Raw genomic sequence first — 25638 nt, 5'->3', positions numbered from 1 at the left:
TTGCTTGTAGAAATTCAAAGCGTATGGATAATAGGAAAAAGACAATTTATGTGCCTAAAATATGGAGTTAATTGATAAAAGAAAGGGAGGAATGAATGAGACATTTTTGAGTCTGAGCTGAAAATCAGTGATGTAAGTATTTCTGTTGACTTTTCAGTCTTCTGGCCTTGCTCCACATATGCTATCCCAGAAAGAACTCAAATTATTTAGGCCAGACTCAGAGGGTTAACAATGGCATAAGTACAGAGACAACTCAATTCCATACACCAGAAAAACTAAGCCATTTAGTAGAGTTAACATATAAATGATGGATACATTTTGTAAAAAATAAATGAAGAAAAAACTCAAATATTTCAATATATAATTTTTAAATTATTAAATATTTGACTCAATTAAAATGTCAAGTCCCTTGTTATAAGAGACATGTGATATGATGGAAAATTTTAAAAAAATATATACAAATAACTAAATTTACTGTACACAGCTCAAGTTTAGGAGTCAGTATATGCATGGTTATCAGGCTGAGGTAGAACAAAAGGTGAATGCTCAGAGGGTGTTTTCTAAAAATATTTTTCTTGTCACTCTGAAAGATATTTTCTACTGTAAGGATATTATTTTTATCAAATTGTCACAAATACTTTGCTAAATAAATATCTAGCATTATGAGAGTAAATTACATAAAGTTTAAACCTAACAGTATTTCTTTTACTTGGCAATAACATCTTTTTTCTTTCCAACAGAAATGGAGCTAGTTCTTATAAATGCTATTGAATATGGAGTGTGTTTATCACAACACAAATTGCCTTACAGTACATGATCTCACAAGAGAACATGGAAAATACCATTTTCATTGTTTATCTTCCAAAGTTTCAGTTTTTCCCAAGCTTTCCCTTTATCACTAATAAATGTAAAATGCATTTTAATCACTGATTCTCTCATACTTTCTATTTTGTATTAATTTAGATAACTTTTTCTTTGTCATCCATTATTTTAAATCTCATTACAATGTAGATTAACTTTTCTTCCCAAGTTAGGATTTTATTTGTTACTTTTTGTTGTTGTTAAGAAATTTTTTATTCATTTTATATAACAACCACAGATTCCCCTTTCCTCCCTCCTCCCTCCCCCCAGCCTTCCCCCCTAGCCCACCCTCTACTCTCACCTCCTTCATAGCATGGTCTCCCATGGGGAGTCATCAGAGCCTGGTACATTCAGTTGAGGCAGGTCCAAGTCCCTCCTCCCTGAACTAAGGCTGTACAAGGTATCTTACCATAGGCACAGGGCTCCAAAAAGCTTGTACATGCACCAGGGATGAATCCAGATTCCACTTCCTGGGGGCCCCCTAAATAGTTTAAAATGAACAACTGTCTCACCTATCCAGAAGGCCTAGTCCAGTACCTTGGGGGCTCCATACCTATTGGTCCACAGTTCATGCATTTACACTACTTTGCCTGGCCTTCTCTGTACATTTTTCCATCATGATCTCAATGTCCCTTGCTCATCAATTCCCTTCTGTCCCATCTCTTGAAGTTCTGGAGCTCAGCCTGGAGCCCGGCTGTGGATCTCTGCATCTGCTTGCATCAGATGAAGGTTCTATGATGAGAATTAGGGTACTTACCCATCTGGTCACCAGAGTAGGCCAGTTCAGGCACCCTCTCAACTATTGCCAGTAGTCTAAGGAGGGGTCATCCTTATTTGTTATTTAAATACTTAGTTTTGACTAGACATAGAAGTAAAAGCTTTCAGAACGACAGCCTCAGTCTCTTGGTAACCTGTTCATGCTATTTTTCTTTGGCTTCCTTCTTTCTCTTGGCCAAAAGTTAGGATGTTTTGCAGCCCCCCTCTTTTTTTTCTTAGTGCATTGTTTCTTCAGTGCAATACACAGACATTTGTATTATAAGACATGTGGAAGACCATGAAGCTGAACTTTGGGTGCTTTGGTTTCTGTGCTTCTTGCTGTCTTTGTTTAAGGGCTTTTGACAACATATTGGCAAGTATCATCTACTTTAGATAAATTAGAAGCTTTAAAATTCTTCTGTCTCTTTTAGGTCCCAACTCAGAAGCCATGGTAGTTTCTGTCAGTCCAGGAATATCTTTCTTTTCCTTTTTTTCATAATAACCAAGTTCAAAACACTCATATTGGCATTCACAATGCATCTGCTATAAGACTAGTACATCCTCTCTCCAGTTCTTCTTGGTTTATTGCAAGCATGCCACTTACTCAATAGCAGGTGCACTCTGCCATGGGTCTAAATGTCTTGCTTGTTGGGAAAATCTTGCTTGTCATCTCCATCACTGATTTTGACTACATAACCCTTTCTCTCTTAACCCAGAGCAACAGCAGCTACTTCTGTGGCCATGTACTTCTCATAGAACATAGTAAGCTTGAGTTTGTTACCAACTTCAATGAGTTTCTGACAATTGGTGGCAGGGAAAGCAATATTCAGATTCCTCTTGAGAGAGACAATGGCCTAGGAGGTGCCACAAAAAAAGTAATTAACTTTATTTGAGTGCCTAAATTTACATGTTCTAAAACTGATTAAATAAGAAAGTTCCTGTTTTTACAAAATAATACATTTGCATTTGAGTAGTCATTCTTATTTCATGGTGTGCTATTTTATCTGCAAATATATTTTTATTCACAGTAATTTACACAATATTTTATATATTACCTTATAAGGAAAAATTCTTTAGTCATTTCTTCCTTTAAATCATTACATGCTTTAGTTAAGAATTCTTAACTAAATAGTGGAACTGAATAATGGCCCTTTGATTCTTAGAATAATTAAGAATAAATAAAGGATGAAAAAAGGAAATATTAGAGTAGTAGTATATCTTCCTGGGGATTTATTTTAAATTTATAATGAGAATTATCAATAGTCTTCACATGAAGACAAGACAAGTGGTGTAATTAAAATTCAGGCACCATATGGATAATTGGTGGTAGGTAACATGTTTAATGCAAACATTCTCTTCCATAGAAAATATTATCACAAAAGTAGAAACAGAAACTTTTCATGAGAATAGCCAATAAAAAATTGGTCAAAACTTATTTCAAAAGTTGCATAATTTGGATTCATATATTTGGCAAGAAGTCAGAGGCTCAAGCCTGTCCAAAAATACATTTCTGGTTTTCTATCTCCAATTATTATGGATTGTATTAATTCTTCAATAATTTGTCTTTAAAGTGGTTACCAGCAATATTAAGCAGGGCTTATATAGTTAAGAATCCTAAAATAAACAAGACTCTTCAAAATTTTAGTAAATTTCTAGGATTTAATTGTAATGGGTCCTTCACTAAGCCTCTGACCAGGTCTAAAATATTCAAGTAGAACACACTTGACATAGAAAGTATTTAACACATAGGATTTTGGTTCTAGCCATTTTTTATTACTAAATCTGTGGTAGAGTTATAATTATATAGACTGGAGTAGAAAAAAAAAACAGTTATTCACAAAAGAAGAGAAGAAGGTGTAAATATAATAGGAGTTCTCATGCAGAGTAAAAGGCATTTATCTCAGTCATTTTAAGCTTAAAAACTGATAATTTCAAGTAATATATAAAGTTATTATTCTTAAAATCAGTTAACATATGTTTGTACCTGATTGAAATAGATACAACAGATTGTGCAATATTTGTAACACAAACTTTTTTTTGTTTTGTTTTGTTTTCCTTGCTTAAGAAGATGTTTGCTTTCAAATCCTCCATGGCATTTCAGCAACAATATGTATAATTAAGGGACTGCCTCACAAGTTGAGAAACTGAAATAGCAATTTTAACAACAGTATTTTTTCTCTATGATAATAACAACAATGCATTCTACTTAGCTTCTTGGCTTAGGAAAAAGCTTAATCTCTGGTTAAAAGCTAACCTTCTTCTTCAGAATTCTGTGTGTGACTGCCTATAAATCCAAGTTCACAAATAAGTGATATATCTCCAAAGACTATATATAGATATTGGTGACTACCAAAGAATAATAAATCTGGTCTTTAATGGCGTTTTCAAAATACCATGAAAGCAAAAGTAGGATAAATAATCTTCCCAAAAGAAAAGCATACCGATTTTTTATCCAATACAAGATGGTAATCCCTGAAAACAGACATACAAGTAACATCATTGTAGCTAGAGTTTTCCTGCCTGGCCCACAGTCAGGACAAATCTCTGTCATCTGCCAGTCCCACTGCTGCTCAGACCCAACCAAGTAAACACAAAGACATATTGCTTACAAACTGTATGGCCATGGCAGGCTTCTTGCTAACTGTTCTTATATCTTAAATTAATCCATTTCTATAAATCTATACCTTGCCACATGGCTTGTGGCTTACCAGCATCTTCACATGCTACTTGTCATGGCTGCAGCTGGCAGTGTCTCCCCCCACCTTCCTGTTCTCTCAATTCTCCTCTCTGTTAGTGCCGCCTATACTTCCTGCCTGGCCGCTGGCCAATCAATGTTTTATTTATTGACCAATCAGAGCAACAATTTGACATAAGGATCATCCCATAGCACTTCCCCTTTTCTTTTCTTTTTTTTTTTTCAAAGGAAGGTTTTAACTTTTACTCATCTCCAAAACCAGCTTGGTATATTTGGGAATTTGGGCATAGCTTCTCTTACTACTTCATGATGGAGGGGGGGTGCTGTATCTTATGGAGACACAAAGAAAATTTTAGGATCATGGAGTAGTCCATGAGGGTGTATCATCTGAGCCAGTTGCCTTGAAGATCAGAGAGCCAGAACAAGCCACAGCTATCTCACCTCACTGGATCCTCAGCTGGTCTTGTTTCCTCAGACTGGAGGCCTCTGAGTCTTCATCCAGAATGGGTCTCAGCTGAACTGCTGCTGGAAGCCTGAATGCTTAACCAGGCCAAATGCCTAACCAGCCAAATGCTTCTAGTTTCTGGTCCTCACGCCTTATATACCATTCTGCTTTCTACCACCACTCCCTGGGATTAAAGGCTTGCTTTCTGGGATTAAAGGCATGATGAGTCACCATGCCTGTCTGTATCCTTGAACACATGGATTTCTGCCTCTGGAATGCTAGGATTAAAGGCGTGTTCTACCACTGCCTATCCTTTATTTTTAATATTGTGGCTGCTCTGTCTGTGACCCCAGATAAGTTTATTAGCAAGCACAATATTTGGGAGAATACAATACCACATTTGTGGGCAGAATTTTCCTGTGCCATGGCCACTCCCAAATAATTACTCAGAAATGTAATATTAATTACAAATGCTCAGCTGATAGTTCATCTTATTACTAACTAGTTCTTACAACTTAAACTAATCAATTTCTATTAATGTATGTATTGTCATGTGGCTTGTAGATTTACCTGTCCTCCAGCATGTCAAGTTCCCTCAGTGTCTCTGGCATCTCCACTGACTCTGTACTTTTTCCTCCCAGCATTTTCTCTGTGTTAGGCTGTGTTGCCCAATGTCTTCCTGTCCCACTATTGGTCAATCAGATTTTATTAACAATGAGAGCAATACATATTTTCAGTGAACAAGAATTGTTCCATAGAATTTACCCTTTTTTGCCTAATTAAAAATGAAGGTTTTAACTTTAATATAGTAAAATTGTATACAACCAAAAAAGTTATCAAGTAAATATTACAGTTACAATATCCAGTCAATTTGTATTTGGCAAAATAAGATAAATAGTTTATTATCTATCTTATCTTTGTGAGTCTATTTTAAAGCTAATATTTTTTTTATCGTAACTAAGGAAAACAAGAGTTTAATGAGTTAGTCTTTAACTTCATCAGAGATCACAGAAGGATGAAATGTTACCTAAAGACAGGGACATCATGCTGTCTACACAGTCACCCAAATTTTTTCTGTGATGTTTGGGCATCCAAATTAGGACTACAGGCTTAGTATATTTCACAGACATTTCTGAGAAGCAGAGAATTTTGAAAGGCTGTCCTACCTTGTCTTGGCAAAGTTTGGAAGTTACCATTCTTGTGTCCTGCTGGTATTGATTAGATAGTAACTGTCAGTAGTTGAGACAAAGGCAGTTTTATCTAATTGTTTGTTTTTTTTTTTTTTGTTTTTCCCCACATGGCTAACTTTTGTCTTTAAAACCAAACGAAACAAAACAAATTCCATATGGAACTTTTTTTTTTTGATGCCTAGCATCTTTGTTGAAGTAGGTAAGTACTGTTAGGAACAGACATGTCTCACTGTCATGAAAAACCTTAGGTTATTCAAGATATTAAATGTCATATCTTGTAGAACTTTGATGTGTTTGAAGGCCATCTATCTATCTACCTAAATATATCTGTGTATGATATAAACAAACCTATGTATAAATTTGACTATTATAGATAACTAATTACTATATATATCTGTACTTCTTAGTCATACATTATATTTTTAAATGAGCTGCATAAGCACAATATTCCAAAAAGAGTAGAAACATACTTATAGTATAACAGAAATAACCTTAAATTTGTATTAAAAAACTAAAATCCAAAACAATAAAAAATATTTTAAGATTAACAGCTGTTTTTTAGTTGAAGTAGATTGAATAATATACCTTTTTTTGGAATTATTCCTATATCATATCCCCCTTTTTTCCTTTAGAAAGAGATCTTTGAATTTAACTCTTTTGTTTACATTTTTTTACTATGACCAATAACAACTTACATGATAATAAATATCCATAACATCATTTTCAAAGGTGAGTGTCATTCTCCATATTGTTTTTGGGAGTATTCATAATCTTTGGACACTGAGAAAATTGAGGATAATGGTTAAGTCTTGGTTTGAGTAGTTTGTGAGATTTGATCATCTCAGCCAGCAGCCTTAAAGCTATTTTGGATGATGGATCACCTGGCCCATCTGTTTTTATTGGTGTCTGGTACATTGTTCTGAAAATACATAAAAGTTTTAAAGGTTATATATATATATATATATATATATATATATATATATATATATATATATATATATATATAGTTTTATGTTTGAGCAGATAAAATATATATTACATGTTCCATAGTTTTTCTAGGTTTATATTTTTATGTCTGTAGCTAGGACTTTTATGTCCTCCTCTGTCAAATCTGATCATGTTTAACTTTGAATGAATCTATAAGCTTTTATTTTTGTGGAAATATAACCTAACCTCTTTTCCAAAGTAACATATCCTTTGACTTCCATTTTTTTTAATTAAAAAATGTTTTTATTGGTGAAATTATTAAGGCCACTCCATGTAGTTAAAAGAGAGGTTTATTTTGTGGAATAACTCACAAGTGAAGGGATAGGTAACAGTGTCTGGGAAAGGTGTAGCACAGTCCTGTGGTATTCTCTGGAGAACTCTGCTTGGTCTACCTTCAGCATCCTGGGTCCAAGAACCAAGAGTCCCCATGCATCTGGATCTGGGGTCTTCATTGTCTTCTCCCAGTCCCACCTTGTAGGTGTGACCATTACCAAAGCCTCAATGAGGGTTGGAACTTCTACGTCAAAGCTGGAATGGCTAACTACTACATGTATTTTTTAAATTTTTATTTACTTTTTAATTTATTTTTTAAATTACACTCGTGATATTCATTACTTACACTCATGATATTAATCACATTTGTGGTATTCATAGATTACATTCACAGTATTCATTCAATTATATATATATTTAATTTTAAATGTCGAATGTCATTTCTTGAAGGGGGTAGAAGGTTAAATACAGGCTTACAGCACAATGGGAGGACCCCAGAGGGCAGAAGTTCACTACTGATGTTTTACAATCTTGCATCTAAGCTGTTAATGCCCATTATTCAGGATACACAGACAAGGAACTTCCCTTGAGCATTCAGGAGGGTAGAACCTGGCAGGGAATTAAATTGGGAGGATATCAAGGTCAAGGCCTGCAAGTAAGTCAACAGTTACCCAAAACGGGGGCCAGGGACCTGCAGGCCCCCCTTTTATTAAAAAATGAGCTTCTGACTTGGGTTGCGTGGGGCATCAGCAGGTCACCTTACCTGTCATGGAGATGCCTGCCCATGCCACACAGGTACTCTGTCTTAGGTTGGTGAGTGCCCCCAGGCATTACCCATCTCTGAATACTCATTATCATACCAGCTCAATCATGTGTGAGCTGCATGGTTAATTGCTGCCAAAGATCTCAAAGTGGCACTGGGCTTGCAATCTGTGTGTTCGATACAGAAGACCAACAGAGGTCCTATCTCACCCATAGCTAGTAGGCTAAAGGCAACTGAGCCATTCCCTTCCTTAACAAGCCATATTGTATGTTGGAGTCCTTGTAAGATAGTATCCCAAAAGCAACTGTAACTTGAGTATATAAGTTTATAATTTTCAAAACCAATCGAGATGTATATAACTACTGAATTAAATTTACCATGCCCAATAGAATGAAATATTAACTAACTGTGGTAGCTACTTTTGTTGCCAGGGTCTCCACTGTGCTAGTTGTAGTAAGCAATTACGAAATGGTCATCCCAGAAACAGTAGCAGTGGTGTGCGCCATTGTTATAACAGCAACAACGGCATCAGCAATGTCAAATTCTCTTCTGGATTGTGTGGACATCCACTGGCATGGATACAACTCCAGGAACACGACCCGCCAAGGCCTGTTTTTCTTGATCCCAGCATGACTTTAGCTGGCAGCATTCCGGAGAATCCAACGTCATGGCTACAGTTCCTAGGCTTACATTAATGCTTGCCAAAGCTGGCCATATTGGGCTCTCAATCTCCATTGGCATCAGAAGGGTAGATTTTTTAATGATGACCCATTAGGACTCTGTCATGTTGGGCTTCAGCGTTTAGTGCTCAGGAATCCAAAGGGGAACCTCATTGTCCTGAGGAAAGACATAAACCAAACTCTGGGGCCACACCAACACTAGATCGGTTCTCCTCCACATTCTAGTAGAAAGATCCTTCCATCACTCCAGAGGGTGATTGGCAACAGGAGCCCTCCAGTGCTTATCTGCATCAGATCCTCCAGCAGAATCCACCACTAAACTCCAGCAGAATTCACTGATAAAAAAATTTAAAATATATAAAACAAGGGAAAGAATAGAATGTGGAGAGGAATGATGAGTCCCTAGTTCTCCCTTTTTTTAAACTTTAGTAAAATGTTTGTTTGTTTACTATTTCAAATTTTTATTTTATTTATGAATTTTTTATTTTTTAAAATTAATTAATTAATTTATTTTTCTATTATCAGCTTGATAGAGTATGTATTCTTATCTTAATAGTGAGATGTTTCATTGAGGTTTGCTCAGTAATTGAGTAAAACCGAAATTTATTATAAGCCACAGTCGTCCTGGGGACCTCCATGCTATATATATAGCCTCTATGGTTCTGTGGGTTGTAGTCTGATTGTTCTTTATTTCATATCTAGAATCCACTTATGAGTGAGTACATACCATGACTGTCTTTCTGGGTTTGGGTTACCTCACTCAGGATGATTTTTTCTAGTTCCATCCATTTGCCTGTAAATTTCATGCTTTCATTGTTTTTCTCTGCTGAGTAGTACTCCATTGTGTATATGTATCACATTTTTTTCATCCATTCTTCAGTTGACAGGCATCTAGGTTGTTTCCAGGTTCTGGCTATTACAAATAGTGCTGCTATGAACATAGCTGAGCATGTATCTTTATGGCATGAGTCAGCATTCCTTGGGTATATGCCCAAGAGTGGGAAGGCTGGGTCTTGAGGTAGTTCGATTCCTAATTTTATGATAAACTGCCATACTGATTTTCACAGTGGTTGTACAAGTTTGCACTACCACCAACAGTGGAGGAGTGTTCCCTTTGCTCCACCTCCTCTCCAACATTGACTGCCATTGGTGTTTTTGATCATTGCCATTCTGACAGGTGTAAGGTGGTATCTCAGAGTTGTTTTGATTTGCATTTCTCTGATGATTAAGGATGTTGAGCATTTCTTTAAATGTCTTTCAGCCATTTGTGTTTCTTGCTTTGTGAATTCTCTGTTTAGCTCTTTAGCCCATTTTTTAATTGGACTGTTCAGTATTTTGACTTCCATTTTTAAGGAAAGACATTTTTAAAATATATAGATTGTTTTAATCTAGCAGCTTTAATAATAAAATGTCTTTTTAGCAACTATGGCTCCTTCCTCAACAGTCAAAAAATTCAAATATGACACATCAACATACACTATCCAGAATGTATTTTTTCATCTTTATGTAGCTTTTTTAAAATATTGAATTACTCCCTTTTAAGGACATTACTTTATTATTTTAAAACCATATATTTTTATGACTGCCTATACCCTTTCCTCCCAAGTCTATGTATTTTTAAACACATTTTAACACATTTAGAGGGTTTTCTTCATATGAATTTGTCTTTACTGTGTATCTGTAATATTTTCTGTCTGAATGAGCAAAACCACAAACCCACCATGAAGCACTGGCAGAAAATGCAATGGCTGCTCAAGCCTGCAGGCTGCTGATGAGAGATGCTGGTCTGTATGGCATCCCATGTGAGAGACTTTAGGAGCCCACCATGTGGCATGGCTCAAGGTATGCTGGCAGCTGCCACCAGATATGTCTTTGTATGTAGCCAGCTTGAGAGACATAAGACTAAGAAGCCAATTTTGGCTCCATTTCTGTGTATCTAAATCTATTTTCATAGCTATCTCAGGTTTTATGTGGACATATTTGTAGAATGTTTGGGCACCATTTGTAGACAGAGTTTTCCTCTGTTGCTCCCAAATAATTATTCAGAAACTTAATAATTACAAATGCTTAGCTAATAGTTCAGGCTTATTACTAACTAGCTCATAAAACTTAAATTATCCCATTTCTATTAATCTATGTATTGCCACATGGTTTGTGGCTTTGCCTGTCCTCCACTATGACTTACTCCCTCTATGTCTGCTGGAGACTCCACTGACTCTGCTCGTCTTCCTCACAGCATTCTTGCTATGTCAGAATATGTTGCCCAATCTTTTTCTGCCTAGTTACCACCCAATCAGCTTTTTATTAACAATGAGAGCAATTCATATTTACAGTGTACAAAGATTGTTCCATGGCAAATATTACTATTTATACAATTTGAATAATTTAAAATCAATGAAAAAATAGGTAAATCTGTAAGTTTTAAATAAAGCCATGAATGCTACCCTTCAAATTTTTGTTAAATAAGAATATTTTTTGTGGAAGCAAACTTTATAAGTGGTAAAACTGTAATGTTTAAATATAAATCTGAAAACAACACAATAAAATATGGTATTTGTTATGCCCAGATCGCTTCCCCAAAGAAGCCACTGGAGATTTTAGGTACAGAATGCAGAAGTAAGGTTTATTCTAATGAAGTTTACAAACCTTGGCAGGGGGGCACATGCAGCAGGGAGGTTGGAAGGAGCATGCCCCTTTCTTTGTGAGGCTAGTTCTTAAAGGCACAGACCACATAATTCATTTCCCACAACCTGCCTCCTTTTCTTTGGTTCATATCAGTTTTCTTTTTTAGTCTTTCATATTATCTTTATTTCTCATTTGTTCTGCAACCATGTTTAGGAGTTTTACAAGCTGTCTCTGGGGTTCAGAAAGTTTGGGATGTTTTATGACCACTTAGCTTCTTCCAGATGGTCAAATATCCTGACTCTGTGGTTTTTTTTTGTTTTTGTTTTTTTTTTTGTTTTTTTTAAGTCTCTGTAGCTGATAATGCCACCTAGGAAAAATGGTTCTAAGTTCTTATCTACACATAAGAATCATGGTTAAACTTCTCTTTGTAGGGGATAGAGTCAGGGGGTGGTGGTTACTGAGGTTTCACAGTATTTAAGACCTACAAAATTAGTTAGTACATTGTCAGTATTTTTATTGATGTATTTGTATTTTTTATTTCCCAAACAGCAGTAACTGTGCACATGGTTGTACAGGAGGATGGTACATAGAGTTAATTAGTAACCCAGTAAGTTGGTACACTCATAAACACAATCATTAAGAAGAAAAGAAAGATGGAAGGCAAGAAGAGAGAAAGGCTAGAGGGAGGGATAGCAAAGAAAAGAAATGAGAAATAGAAGGATGGAAATGAAGACAATAAGAAATACAGGACTAATTTGTACAAGATGCTCCTTAATTATGTATTTAATTATTAATTTTAATTATTATTTAATTATTAACTTTAATTTTTCATATGATGTATTTTACTCATATTATCTACCCTGTCCAAAATTTTCCATATCCTTCCATCATCCCCACCCAAATTCATATTCACAATCTTTTTCTCTCTTCTACAAAACCCAAAGCAAGAAAACATCAAATAGAAGGCACACATACAAATACATACACAAACACAATATGGAGTCTCTTTTGTATTGTCCAACTATTTCTGAGCAAGCAACCTGCCCTTGGGTAAAATAGATATACTCAGTGACATTCAGTGAAAAAGAAAATAAACAGATTTCTTCTCTCCTAGTAGCTATCAATTGCAGATAGCCTCTTGAATATTCATTTGCTGGTATTTAAAAATGAAATGTTCCCAAAACCTCATGTATTAAAAGATTGGTATGACAGTCATATCCAGGGGAGTATTTCTAACTACCTTCATAGAAAATTTCTTTGATGTATTCACAGCTGAATGAACAAAACAAGATGGGGCCTGTTTTTGGAGATTGATCACTTGGATTGTGTCTCTATCTATCTGGATGATTCTCTGCTTCTGGGGTGCTATTTAGTGACCACTTTTCCTCTGCTAAATGTTACTACTTTAATATTTTGGCCTAATAAACTTAGGCCAAGAATCAACAGTTGCCTGAAGGCCATGAGAAAAAAAGAAAAAAAAAAAAACAAGAATTTTTTAAGTTATTTTTGAAACTATTTTGTCCAGTGGTAAAAAATAACTCAAAAACAGTGTACTTTTGTAACTCTGCTGGTACTATTCAAGATTTATTTGTCATTTTATGAAATTTATGGCCAAGATTTTTACCATAAGGATTTTTTCACCTTTGTTTTCTTTGAGAATGATTATAGATCCTGATTTTACATTTAAAGTTTAAAACAATTTTGAGTTGACATATATATATATATATATATATATATATATATACACACACAAATATACATATGACATATACACATACATACACACACACACACACACATATATATATATATATATATATATATATATATATTATATCCTGGAGTGATCAGGGAGTTGAAATCAGGTACTCTGGAAGATCAGTCAGTGCTCTTTACTGCTGAGCCATCTCTCTTCTTCCATTGAGTCAACTTTTGGTTACGGTATGAGGTAAGAATATGAATTTATTCTTTGACACATGAGTATCTAATTTGCTTAGTTCCATATGGTAAAAAGAAAAAAAATCAGTAGTGGCTCTATTGTCTGTTCCCAGCACCCTTGTTTCATTCTGTTCAGCCTATATGGGTTTATTTGTGTGCATTACAGCCTAATTTTGCCCTAAATAACTACTGTAGCCACCACCATAATCCTTTATTTAAAAACAGTTTAAAATATATATGAAAGTGTAATACAAGTTAATGGATTACAATTAAAATATTTTAGGTCTTTCAATTCAAAAAGAAAAGTAAGTAAGTAACCAAAAGTTTAAAATGGTCATAGAACTTGGGCATAAATTCATCCAAAGAAATAACACAGATGACTTAGCAGACAACAGTCTATCAGAGCAGATGTTCAGTACCACAAAATATCACCCCAGAACCATCATCAAAGCTTGTTCCAAAATTTAATGTGGAGAAGCAACAACCTTTGTGCATTGTTGCTGGAAATGTAACCAGTACAGCTACTGTGGAAAATGGAACATAGTTTGGTCTTACTTAGAGTTAAAAGAGCCACCATATAATGTGACACATAGCTGAGGATAGATTCAAAGTAATTGAAATCACCCTCCCGCCAAAGCACATGAGCTGAAATGTTAATTATAATAGGCATCCTATGGGAATAACCCATACTTTAATCTATGGTAAAAACCCAAACTTTTCATCAATTGTGAAATGAATGAATAAATTCTGAGGGATAATATAAAATGTGATGTTATTTCTTAAAGATAAATGAAAAAGGTAAACCTTCCAAAAGAGACGATATAGGTTAATCAATAGGACATGATACTTAGTGAAATAAAAGAACAGGAAAACAAATACTACACAGTTCTCTCTAGGTAGACTCTATATAAAATAGTCAAACTCCCAGAAGCAAAACACAGACTGGTTGATTATTGGAGACTAAAGTGACAGGAAGTAAGAATAACAGTTCAGTGTCCCTAAACTGAATTATATGGAAAGGGTAACATCAAGAACTTTGCATGGAGTTAATAATGCTATTGTATAGCATTTATTGACAAGATAAATACCATTTTAAAAGTTCTTAGGACAATAAAAAAAGAATAACTTTCTGAGAACTCCATGGAGAACAATGGTGTATGATAGAAAAAAAAACAAAAAGGCCTTGGAGAGGGTAAACCAAAGACAAGTTGGCTGTCCAGCAGTACTCTAAGTTGGTTATCATGAATTTGAAAAGAAAACAGTAACTTAATTACAAGATTTATGATACCAGCTGTAATGGCATAAAAATGGTATTCATGAATACTTGGCATTTTCGAAGAGCAGGCAAACAAAATGAAGAAAGAACTTGACTGTACATGCTCAACACATAAAAACATTTACACACACTTGAACTCAAGTTTTTTTTGTTTTTTTTTAATTAAGAAATTTTCTACTCACTCCACACTCTACCCACAAATCTCCCATCCTCCCTCCTTGCACCCTCCATCCCTCCCTCCCCAGTCACATGCCCATATTCCCGAAGTTAAGGTCTCCATGGGAAGTCAGCAGATACCAGCACACTGAGCCTAAGCAGGTCCAAGCCCCTCCCCACTGCCACCAAGTCTGCACAAGGCTTCATACCACAGTCACGGGCTCCCGAGAGCTTGCCCATGCACAAGAGACAGATCCCGATTCCCCTGCCCCCAAACAGTTCCAACAAAACAACCATCTTCCATATCCAGAAGGCATTTTCTGGTCCCATGGGGGCTCCACAGCCACTAGTCCACAGTTCATGGGACTCCACCAATGTGGCCAGTCATCTCTGCACATTTTCCCATCATGATCTCCATGACACTCATCTGCAGAGTCCCTCCTCTCTCTCATCAGCTGGACTCCTGAAGCTCAGCCTGGCACCTGGCCATGGTTCTCCACATCTGCCTCCACCAGTCCCTGGATAAAGGCTCCACAATGATGGTTAAGGTATTCACTAGACCTATCACCAGAGTAGACCAGTGCAGCCACCCTCTAGACCACTACCAGCATTCCAAGGTGGGATCATCCTTGTAGATTCCTGAGAGCCTTTCCGGCACCTTGCCCCTTCCTATTCCCATGGTGTCCTCATCTATCATGGTATCTCCCTAACTGCCCTCCCACTCTGTCTCATTTCCAGCTCAACCCTCCCATTTCTCTATGTTCTCATGTCCCACTCCTCACCCTCCACCTCACCCCCACACTCCCAGTCTGCTCATGTATATCTCATCCATCTCTCCTTCACTGGGTCATCCATGTGTCCCTCCCAGAGTCTTTCCCTGTCAGCTAGCCTCTCTGGAGCTGTGGGCTGGAGTCTGTACATCTGATACCTCACATCTAATATCCACTTCTGAGTGAGTACATACTATATTTGTCCTTCTAAGTCTGGGTTACTCACTCAGCATGATATTTTCTAGTTCCATCCTTTCCCCTGCAAATTTCATGATATCATTGTTTTTTTTACTGCTGAGTAATACTCCATTGTGTGTATTTGCCACATTTTCTTATCCATTCTTCAGTTGAGGGGCATCTAGGTTCTTTCCATGTTCTTGCTATTACAAATAATGCTTATATGAACATAGCTGAGCATGTGTCCTTGTGGTATGCTTGAGCATTCCTTGGGTATATGACCAAGAGTGGTATAGCTGGGTCTTGAGGGAGACTTATTCTCAATTTTCTGAGAAACTGTCATACTGATTTCCAGAGTGACTGTATAAGTTTGCTTTCCCACCAGCACTGTAGGAGTGTTCCCGTTGCTCCATATCCTCTCCAACATAAGTTGTCTGTAGTGGGTAGCCATTCCAGCTTGGATCTGGAAGTTCCAAGCCCCATTGAGACTCTGGCAACTGTCATACCTACAAGGCAGGGCCAGGGGAGGCACCTGGAGACCTGAGAGCTGGATGGGCCAGCACTCTCTCTGTGCACTCTCTCTGGGCCGGGACCCTGATGGTTGGATCATTGGAGGTAAACGGAGCAGAGCTCCAGAGAACACGGCTGGACTGCGATACACCTTCCTTAGACCCTGCAACCTACCTATCACTTAATTTGTGAGTTACACCATTAAATAAATATCCTTTTAACTACGTGGAGTGGCCAAAATAATTTCACCAATATCTGGCTCTCACGGGGGGCAAATCCAAAGGCCTGGGCAGCTCCTGCACTCTCCGCCCTAGCTGGCAGGTACCTAAACCCACCTGCAAAGTTCCATATAACCAGGGAACACCTACATGGTTCCATTCCTAAAAAAAGGGAGCAGCTAGTCCGATTTCCATTCCCTAGCTTAGCCCCGAGACCAGCAAAAGAGGCAGGGGAGTGCTGGCTCCCATTGCCATCTCCGACTCCAGCCAAGATCACCAGCTGGCCCTGTTTTGGAGCTGTACCAATGCCACTTGCTGGCTGAAAAGTGCTACTACATGCCCCAAAAACCACAAAAGGTAAGCATATTGTTTCAAGTAAAGGTACTTGATAATTTTACACTTTAAAATTGACTAGCAAATTTTGAGTAATTCGTGTAATATGGCCAACAACATTACCTCACAAGAATTTAAAAACCTTTTTGCCTGTATGATGAATGACATCTTCCTGGAAATATACAATATTCCTTAGGCATATCTGGCTTATACCATTTTGGCATTCATCATAATAATTCACACAGTGTTCAAACACTGGTTTAAGAACAAAGATGAGTCATTATTGGGACTGATACAGGCTTTAAAAGATAACAATGAAGGTTTGCAGAAAAAGATTCTCTCTCTGGAATCTGCTTTAAAAGATAGTAGTGAAGGCTTACAGAAAAAGATTCTCTCTTTGGAATCTGCTAACCAGGATTTACAGGCTTTCAAAGACAGCAATGAAGGCTTACAGAAAAAGATTCTTTCTCTATAATCTGCTAATCAGGATTTACAAAACAGGCTTGTACCCAAAGTTGATTTTATTGATAATAAATATGAATATTCAATGGATAGAACACTAACTCTCCAGAGTGAAGTTGTGGCCACTCAGACAGTATATAAGGAAGAAAGATTATCGTTAATTGATAGGATAAGGTCCATGGAATCATGTGTTTCTGAGGAACATAAAAACTTCTATGATTCCATGAGAAATCTGGAGTCCCTTGCAAGAGAGGACTCCCTAGAACAGACCCTAGGTGCTCATTTGCAAGCCCTAGAAGAAACTCTCAGTAAACATGACAAGGGAACTAATAAGCAGAAGATCAAGACCATAGAGGTTGTAACATCTCCAAATGGCTTTTATACAATGGCTTATCCTGTTATCGTCCATGAGAAGCCAGCAGATGACACACACCCCAAGCCATATATGACATATACATTGCAACCAATTTCAACAAGGGACTTTAAAAATATAAAGGAAGCAGTAGTTATGTATGGGATACACTCCACATACGTAAAACAGATGTTAAATTCATGGTCTACCTCACATAGAATTATTCCAGATGACTGGCATCAGTTAATTTCAGCTGTTCTAGAATATAGCCAGCAGTTACAGTGGAAAAGCTAGTTGAGAGAAGAGGCAAAAAAATTAGAACAACAAGGTATAATCAGAGGTTTTGTGATTTCCCAAGATCAAATACTTGGTGAGGGATGTTTCACTGATAGGAATGTAGAAGCCACTTATGATGAGCATACAATATCCCTATGCCGTACAGCAGCTCTAAATGCTTGGGAAAAAAATTCCAGAACCTGGAAAACCAACTGAAGTATACACAAAGATATTTTAGGGACCACACGAACCCTTCACTGATTTTTTACATAGACTGAACACAACTATAACAAGAGCTGTGTCAGACAAAGAATTAAGAAAAGTATTAACTGAGTCCTTGGCGTTCGACAATGCTAATGCAGAATGCAAAAAAGAATACTTACACCATTAAAGATCAGATCAGATCCTTTGGAAGAATGGATTCAATATACTAATGGTGTTCAGTCTCTTAACTACAGTAATGAGGCTTGGATAGGAGAGACAAATCCCAGAGGTGAAAGAAGGCCCCATAATACCAAATGTTTTAAATGTGGTACACCAGGTCATATAAGTAAAAACTGTACATGGGGTACTCCTAGAAGTAATACTACTTCTAGAAATAGCCAAACAGGAGACTCCAATCACCGCCTGGATTATGTAGAAGATGTGGCAAAGGCCGACATTGGACCAGTGAGTGCAGATCAAAAATAGATATACAAGGCAACCCTTTACTGGCGGGAAACGCCTCAGTGGTCCTCTTGCAGGCCCTCAAATCAAACGTAGTATGAACAATCCCAGTCACTGTGGAACAAATTCCTCTCCAGGACAACTGAATAAACCAATGCCTAATGTAAAATCCAATACTGCAATGGATGATAAAACAGCTTTGATAGATGGACCACAGTTTACAAAGAACACTGTAAAACAAATATTTTGGCAGACTTCCATAAATGAACAAAGACCAAAGCTTAGAATTCGAATTAATGGCCTGGTTCTGGAGGGCCTGGTAGACACAGGTGCAGATGTGACTATAATTACACCAAAGTCATGGCATCCGAATTGGTCTCTTCAAGAAGTAGATGTGCAACTTTTAGGGATTGGCACCCTGTCTCAGATAAAACAGTGTTCAAGATGGGTTGAATGCATAGGGCCAGAAGGACAGAGAGGAAGGCTGAAGGCAAATGTAGCAGTAAATCTTTGGGGCCAAGATCTGTTACAACAGTGGAATACCCAGAATAGAATTCCTACACTTTCAGAAAAGGAATACAGACCAATGCATGTTTCTAGGAATAATATCATAACATTCTATAAAAAACAGTCACCAACCATTAAGGTTGTACACAAACAGAGCATAACTGCTGTTGAATACTCAGAAGTACCAACCGTTTACCTTGTTTATGTGAAGCCTTAGTCCTTAGGTTATTTCGGTAGATAAGACTTATAGATTTATAATCACCTATGCCTGTCATCTCTATAGTTACGTTAGTTAGGTTATCCAGATTTACAGATACATAGGTCAGATGAACAGGTAATCTTCAAACACTTCATAGACCTAGAGAATATGGCATTTAAAGGACTTAGAATTCTGTTGACGTGAGACACAATTGCTCCTGGCAGCACCAATTTGATCCCAAGAGAATGTTGGGCTTCTAAGACATTTCCATTTGGAAGTTTGTCTTTTTGGCACAAAATGGCCTACTGGGCAAAGAACTGCCCTTGCCTTGATGGCTGATAGTACAAATGCAATGCTGTCCTTTCTTGACAAGCGGGACACAAGGAAAGCGACCACTGTACTCTGCCAAGACAGGGTAAGATGGTCTTTCAGAATTCCTGCTTCTGAAAATGGTCTGTCAGATACTCTAGGCCTGTAGCCACTTTGAATGCACCAACAATGCTGAGAAACATTAGGTGACTGTCCAGGCTGCCAGCTGTCTTGGTCTACTCTTGCAAGATTCCCAAAAGTTGCTTGCACCCATCTACCATTTCTCAGGTACCATTATGTTCCTTCTCAGGTCTTTGATGGGATTGAAGACTAGCAGTTATAGTTACAACTTAGTATATATAATATCTTAGATGGAACATATTAAGTATTAGATTCAGGTTCTTTAGGATAGGACACCTTTGAATGACCTTTATAACATGCCTTTACCTAGGCTCTATACTTCTCTGGATTTTAGCATGTGTTTCTTGCTTGATATTGTTTGCATTGGTTGTAGTTACATCTTATCTAGGTCTTTATCCCTCATTATTCCTGGACAATATTTGATAAGCATTCCTTTGTATATAGTCTTGTATTAGTTTAAAACCTTTTTATTTAGACAAAAAGGGGGAGATGTAGTGGGTAGCCACTCCAGCTTGGATCTGGAAGTTCCAAGCCCCACTGAGACTTTGGCAACTGTCATGCCTACGAGGCGAAGCCAGTGGAGGTGCCTGGAGACCCGAGAGCTGGATGGGCTAGTGCTCTCTCTGTGAGCTCTTTGGGCCAGGACCCTGATTGTTGGATTGTTAGAGGTGAACCGAGCAGAGCTCTAGAGAACACCGCTGGACTGCGATACACCTTCCTTAGACCCTGCAACCTACCTATCACTTAATTTGCGAGTTACACCATTAAATAAATATCCTTTTAACTACGTGGAGTGGCCAAAATAATTTCACCAATAGCTGTCTTCAGTGTTTTTTATCTTAACCATTCTGACAGGTGTAAGATGGCATCTCAGAGTTGTTTTGATTTGAATTTCCCTGATGACTAAGGATGTTGAGCAATTCCTTAAATGTCTTTCAGCCATTTGTGCTTCTTCCATTGAGAATTCTCCATTAAGCTCTGTAGCCCATGTTTTAATTGGATTGTTCAGTATTTTGAAGTAAAGTCTAGTTTTTTTTTTTTTTTTTTTTAGTTCCTTATATATTTTGGAGATCAGCCCTCTTTCAGATGTGTGGTTGGTGAAGATCTTTTGACATTACGTAGGCTGTTGTTTTGTGTTATTGACCATGTCCTTTGCTCTACAATAGCTTCTCAGTTTTAAGAAGTCCCATTTATTAATTGTTTCTCTCAGTGTCTGTGCTACTGGTGTTATATTTAGGAAGTAATCTCTTGTGCCAATACATTCCAGACTACTTCCTAATTTCTTTTCTATCAAGTTCAGTGTAACTGAATTTATGTTGATGTCTGTGATCCACTTGGACTTAAGTTTTGTGCATGGTGACAGATATGGATCGATTTGCAATCTTTTGCATGTTGACATCCAATTATGCCAGCACCATTTGTTGAAGATGCTTTTTTTTCCCACAGTACAGTTTTGGCTTTGTCAATAATCATATGTTCATAAATGTGGGGATTAATGTCAGGGTCTTCAATTCAATTCTATTGGTCCAAGTGTCAGTTTGTATGTCAGTACCAAGCTGTTTTTTTATTATTATAGCTTTATAGTAGAGCTTGAGGTCAGGAATCATGATGCTTCCAAAATGCTTTTGGTAAGGTTGCCATTTTTACTATGTAAATCGTACTTATCCATGAGCATGGGAGATCTTTCCATTTTCTGATATCTTCTTTGATTTCTTTCTTCAGAGACTTAACTTGCTTACAGGTCCTTCACTTGCTTAGTTAGGGTTCACCCAAGGTATATTATATTATTTGTGGCTATTATAAAGGGTGATGTTTCTCTGATTTCTTTCTCAGCCTGTTTATTGTAGCTAGAGTTTTCCTGCCTTGCACACAGTCAGGACAAATCTTTGTCACCTGCCAGCCCCACAGCCGCTCAGACCCAACCAAGTAAACACAGAGAGTTATATTGCTTACAAACTGTATGGCCATGGCAGGCTACTTGCTAACTGTTCTTATAGATTAAATTAATCCATTTCCATAAATCTATACCTTGCTACGTGGCTGGTGGCTTACCGGTGTCTTCACATGCTGCTGGTCATGGCGGCGGCTTGCAATGTCTCTCTGCCTCAGCCTTCCTCTTCCCAGAATTCTCCTTTCTCCCTGTCCCACCTACTTCCTGCCTGGCCACTGGCCAATCAGTGTTTTATTTATTGACCAATCAGAGCAATTTGACATACAGACCATCCCACAGCAGTTTATCATTTGTATACAGGAGAATTACTGATTTTTTTTGAGTTAATCTTGTATCCTGTTAACTTACTGAAGGAGTTAATCAGCTGTAGGAGTTCCATGGTAGAATTTTTGATACTATCATATCATGTGCAAATAGTGAAATTTGACTTCTTCCTTGCCAATTTGTATCCCCTTGATCTTCTTTTGTTGTCTTACTGCCCTAGCCAGAACTTCAAGTATTATATTGAATAAGTATGGGAAGAGTGCACAGCCATGTCTTGTTCCTGATTTTAATGGAATCGCTTTGAGTTTCTCTCCATTTAATTTGATGTTGGCTGTCAGCTTGCTGTAAATTGCCTTTATTATGTTTAGGTATGTTTCTTGTATTCCTGATCTCTCTAGAACCTTTATCATTAAGGGGTGTTTGATTTTGTCAAAAGTTTTTTCAGCATCTAATGAGATGTGTTTTTTTTCTTTCAATTTGTTTATATGGTGTATTATATTGACAGATTCTTGTATGTTGAACCATCCTTGCATCACTGGGATGAATCCTACTTGATCATGGTGGATAATTTTTTGATGTGTTCCTGGATTCAGTTAGCCAGTATATTATTGAGTATTTTTGTATCAATATTCGTGAAAAAGATTGGTCTGTAATTTTCTTTCTTTGTGGTTTTTTTCTTTCTTTGTGTGGTTTAGGTATCACAGCAACTGTTCTCATAAAAATAGTTTGGTAATGTTCTTTCTATTTCTATTGTATGGAACAATTTGAAGAGTATTGGTATTAGCTCCTCTTTCATAATATGGTAGAATTCTGCCCTGAAATCATCTGGTCCTGGGCTTTTTTTGGGGGGTGGGTGGCAGACTTTTAATGACCGTTTCTATTTCCTTAGGGTTTATTGGTCTATTTAAATAATTTATCTGGTCTTGATCTAACTTTGATATGTGCTACATATCCAGAAAATCATCCATTTATTTCGGATTTTCTAATTTTGTGGAGAAAGGGTTTTTGGAGTATGACCTGATGATTCTCTAGATTTCCTTATTGTGTGTTATGTGTCCCTTTTCATTTCGAATTTTGTTAATCTGGATGCTCTCTTTCTGATTTTTGGTTAATTTTGGTTAAGGGCTTGTCTATCTTGTTGATTTTCTCAGAGAACCAACTCTTTGTTTCATTGATTCTTTGTATTTTTCACTTTGTTTCTATTTTATTGATTTCAGCCCTCAATTTAATTATTTCCTGGCATCTTTTTCTCCTGGGTAATTTTGCTTCTTCTTGTTCTACAGCTTTCAGGTGTGCTGTTAAGTCATTAGTGTGAGATTTCTCCAACTTCTTCATGTGGGTTTTTAGTGCTATGAATTTTCCTCTTAGCACTGCTTTCATGGTGTCCCATAAGTTTAGGTATGTTGTACATTCATTTTCATTGTATTCTAGGAAATCTTTAATTTCTTTCCATATTCTTCCTTGACCCATTTGTGATTAAATTGGGTATTATTCAATTTCCATGAGATTGTAGGCTTTCTGTAATTTTTGTTGTTGATAAAATCTAATGTTATGCCATGGTGGTCTGACAAGATACAGGGGGGGTTATGTCAATTTTTTTTATCTGGTGATATTTGCTTTGTGAACAAGCATGGGTTGATTTTGGAGAAGGTTCCATAGGGTGCTGAGAAGAAAGTTTATTCTTTTGTGTTAGGGTAGAATATTCTGTAGATATCTTTTAAGTTCATTTGAGTCATAATATCTGTTAGTTCTCTTATTTCTCTGTTCAGTTTCTGTCTGACAGACCTGTCTATTGGTGAAAGTGGGGTGTTGAAGTAGCTCACTACTGGTGTATGGTTTTTGTTGTGTGATTTAAGCTTTAGTAATGTTTATTTTATGAATGTAGGTGCCCTTGTATTTGGGGCATATATATTCAGAATTGAGACTTCATTTTGTTGGATTTTCCCTATGATAAATATGTAATCCTTCCCAATCTCTTTCGATTAATTTTAGTTTGAATTTTATTTTATTATATACTAAGAGAGCTACACCAGCTTGCTTCTTCAACGCTTTGATTGGAAAATCTTTTCCCAGTCTTTCATTCTGAGGTAGTGTCTGTCTTTAAAGTTGAGGTATGTTTCTTGTATGCAGCAGAAGGATGGATCTTGGTTTTGTATACATTTTGTTAGCCTGTGTCTTTTTATAGGGGAATTGAAACCATTGATATTAATGTATATTAATGACCAGTGATTGTTAATTTCTGTTATTTTTTGGTGTAGTGTTGTATGTTTCCTTTATTTGGTATTTGTTGGTATGGAACTATCTATTGCCTGTGTTTTCGTGGGTTTATCTAACTTCCTTAGGTTGGATTTTTCCTTCTAGTGCTTTCTATAGGGCTGGATTTGTGGAAAGATGTTGTTTAAATCTGGTTTTATCATGGAATATTTTGCTTACTCCATCTATGTTGATTAAGCGCTTTGTTTGGTATAATTGTCTATGTCGGTATCTATGGTCTCTTAGTGTCTGCACTATATCTGTCCAGAACCTTCTGGCTTGTAGGGTCTCCATTGAGAAGTCAGGTGTTATTCTTATGGGTCTGCCTTTATATGTTACTTGGCCTTTTTCCTTTACAGTTCTTAATATTTATTCTTTATTCTGTATGTTTAATGGTTTGATTATTATGTGGCAAGGGGACTTTTTTTGGATCCAGTCTATTTGGTGTTCTGTAACATTCTTGTATCTTTGCATTTCCTTCTTTATGTTTGGAAATTTTTCTTCTATAATTTTGTTGAATATATTTTCTGTGCCTTTGAGTTGGTATTCTTCTCCTTCTATACCTATTATTCTTAGGTTTGGTCTTTTTTTATGGTGTCGCAAATTTCCTGGACATTTTGAGTTACCACTTTGTTGACTTTAGTGTTTTCTTTGACTGATGATTCTATTTCCTCTATCGTATCTTCAACACCAGAGATCTGTTCTTCCATCTCTTGTACTCTGTTGGTTATACTTGCATCTGTTGTTCCTGTTTGTTTATTCAGATTTTCCACTTACAGCATTCACTTATTTTGTGTCTTCTTTATTATCTTGATTTCAATTTTCAATCCCTCACTTCTTTAATTGCTTTCTCTTGTATTTCAAAGGATTTACTGATTTCTTTCCATTTTTTTTTTTTGTTTGGCTTTTCCTCCAATTCTTTAAGGGAAATTTTCATTTTCTCTTTAAAGATCTCTATCAACTTCTTAAGGTGATTTTTAAGGTTAGATTCTTCTGTTTCTTCTGTGTTGGGATGTTCAGGTCTTACTGATGTAAGTTCTGATGGAGCCATATTGGTTTTTATGTTGTAGACTGTATTTTTGCAATGGTGTCTACCCATATCTTTCTCTACTTGGTGCAAGTTGTGTCTGTGTCTGAGGGAGCCTCTCTTGGTCTGATTGATAATCTTGGTCTAGTGGGATCTTTTGCCCTAATCAATGCTCATGAACTCTTTGTCTCAGGAAGAAAGTGCCGATCAGAAGAATCACAAGCCATGGTTACTTTTCTAGAGCTTTATTTGGAGAGAGAGAGGGACAGTGGGTGAGAGAGAGAGAGAGAGAGAGAGAGAGAGAGAGAGAGAGAGAACAGATGGAAGGAGGGAGCAGAAAGAAGAAAAAAGGGATGCACAGAGAGCCCGCTCGCTTTTTAGACTGGGACACTGTTGCAGGCTGGTGATGTAACAAAGGACAAAATCCTTACACTGCCATTATAATAATTACTAATGAATCTTCCGTGGCCCTGAATATCAGTTACTAGTTCTATATCAGTGGCAACAACACTCAAGCAGTTACTTATTTATTGTAAATATAAGAGATGTAAATATTTAAATTAGAAGGGATTAGAAAA

This window comes from Peromyscus leucopus, chromosome 15 (genome assembly GCF_004664715.2).
Source record: "Peromyscus leucopus breed LL Stock chromosome 15, UCI_PerLeu_2.1, whole genome shotgun sequence".
Lineage (NCBI taxonomy): Eukaryota > Metazoa > Chordata > Mammalia > Rodentia > Cricetidae > Peromyscus > Peromyscus leucopus.
This window is presented reverse-complemented; position numbering follows the sequence as displayed.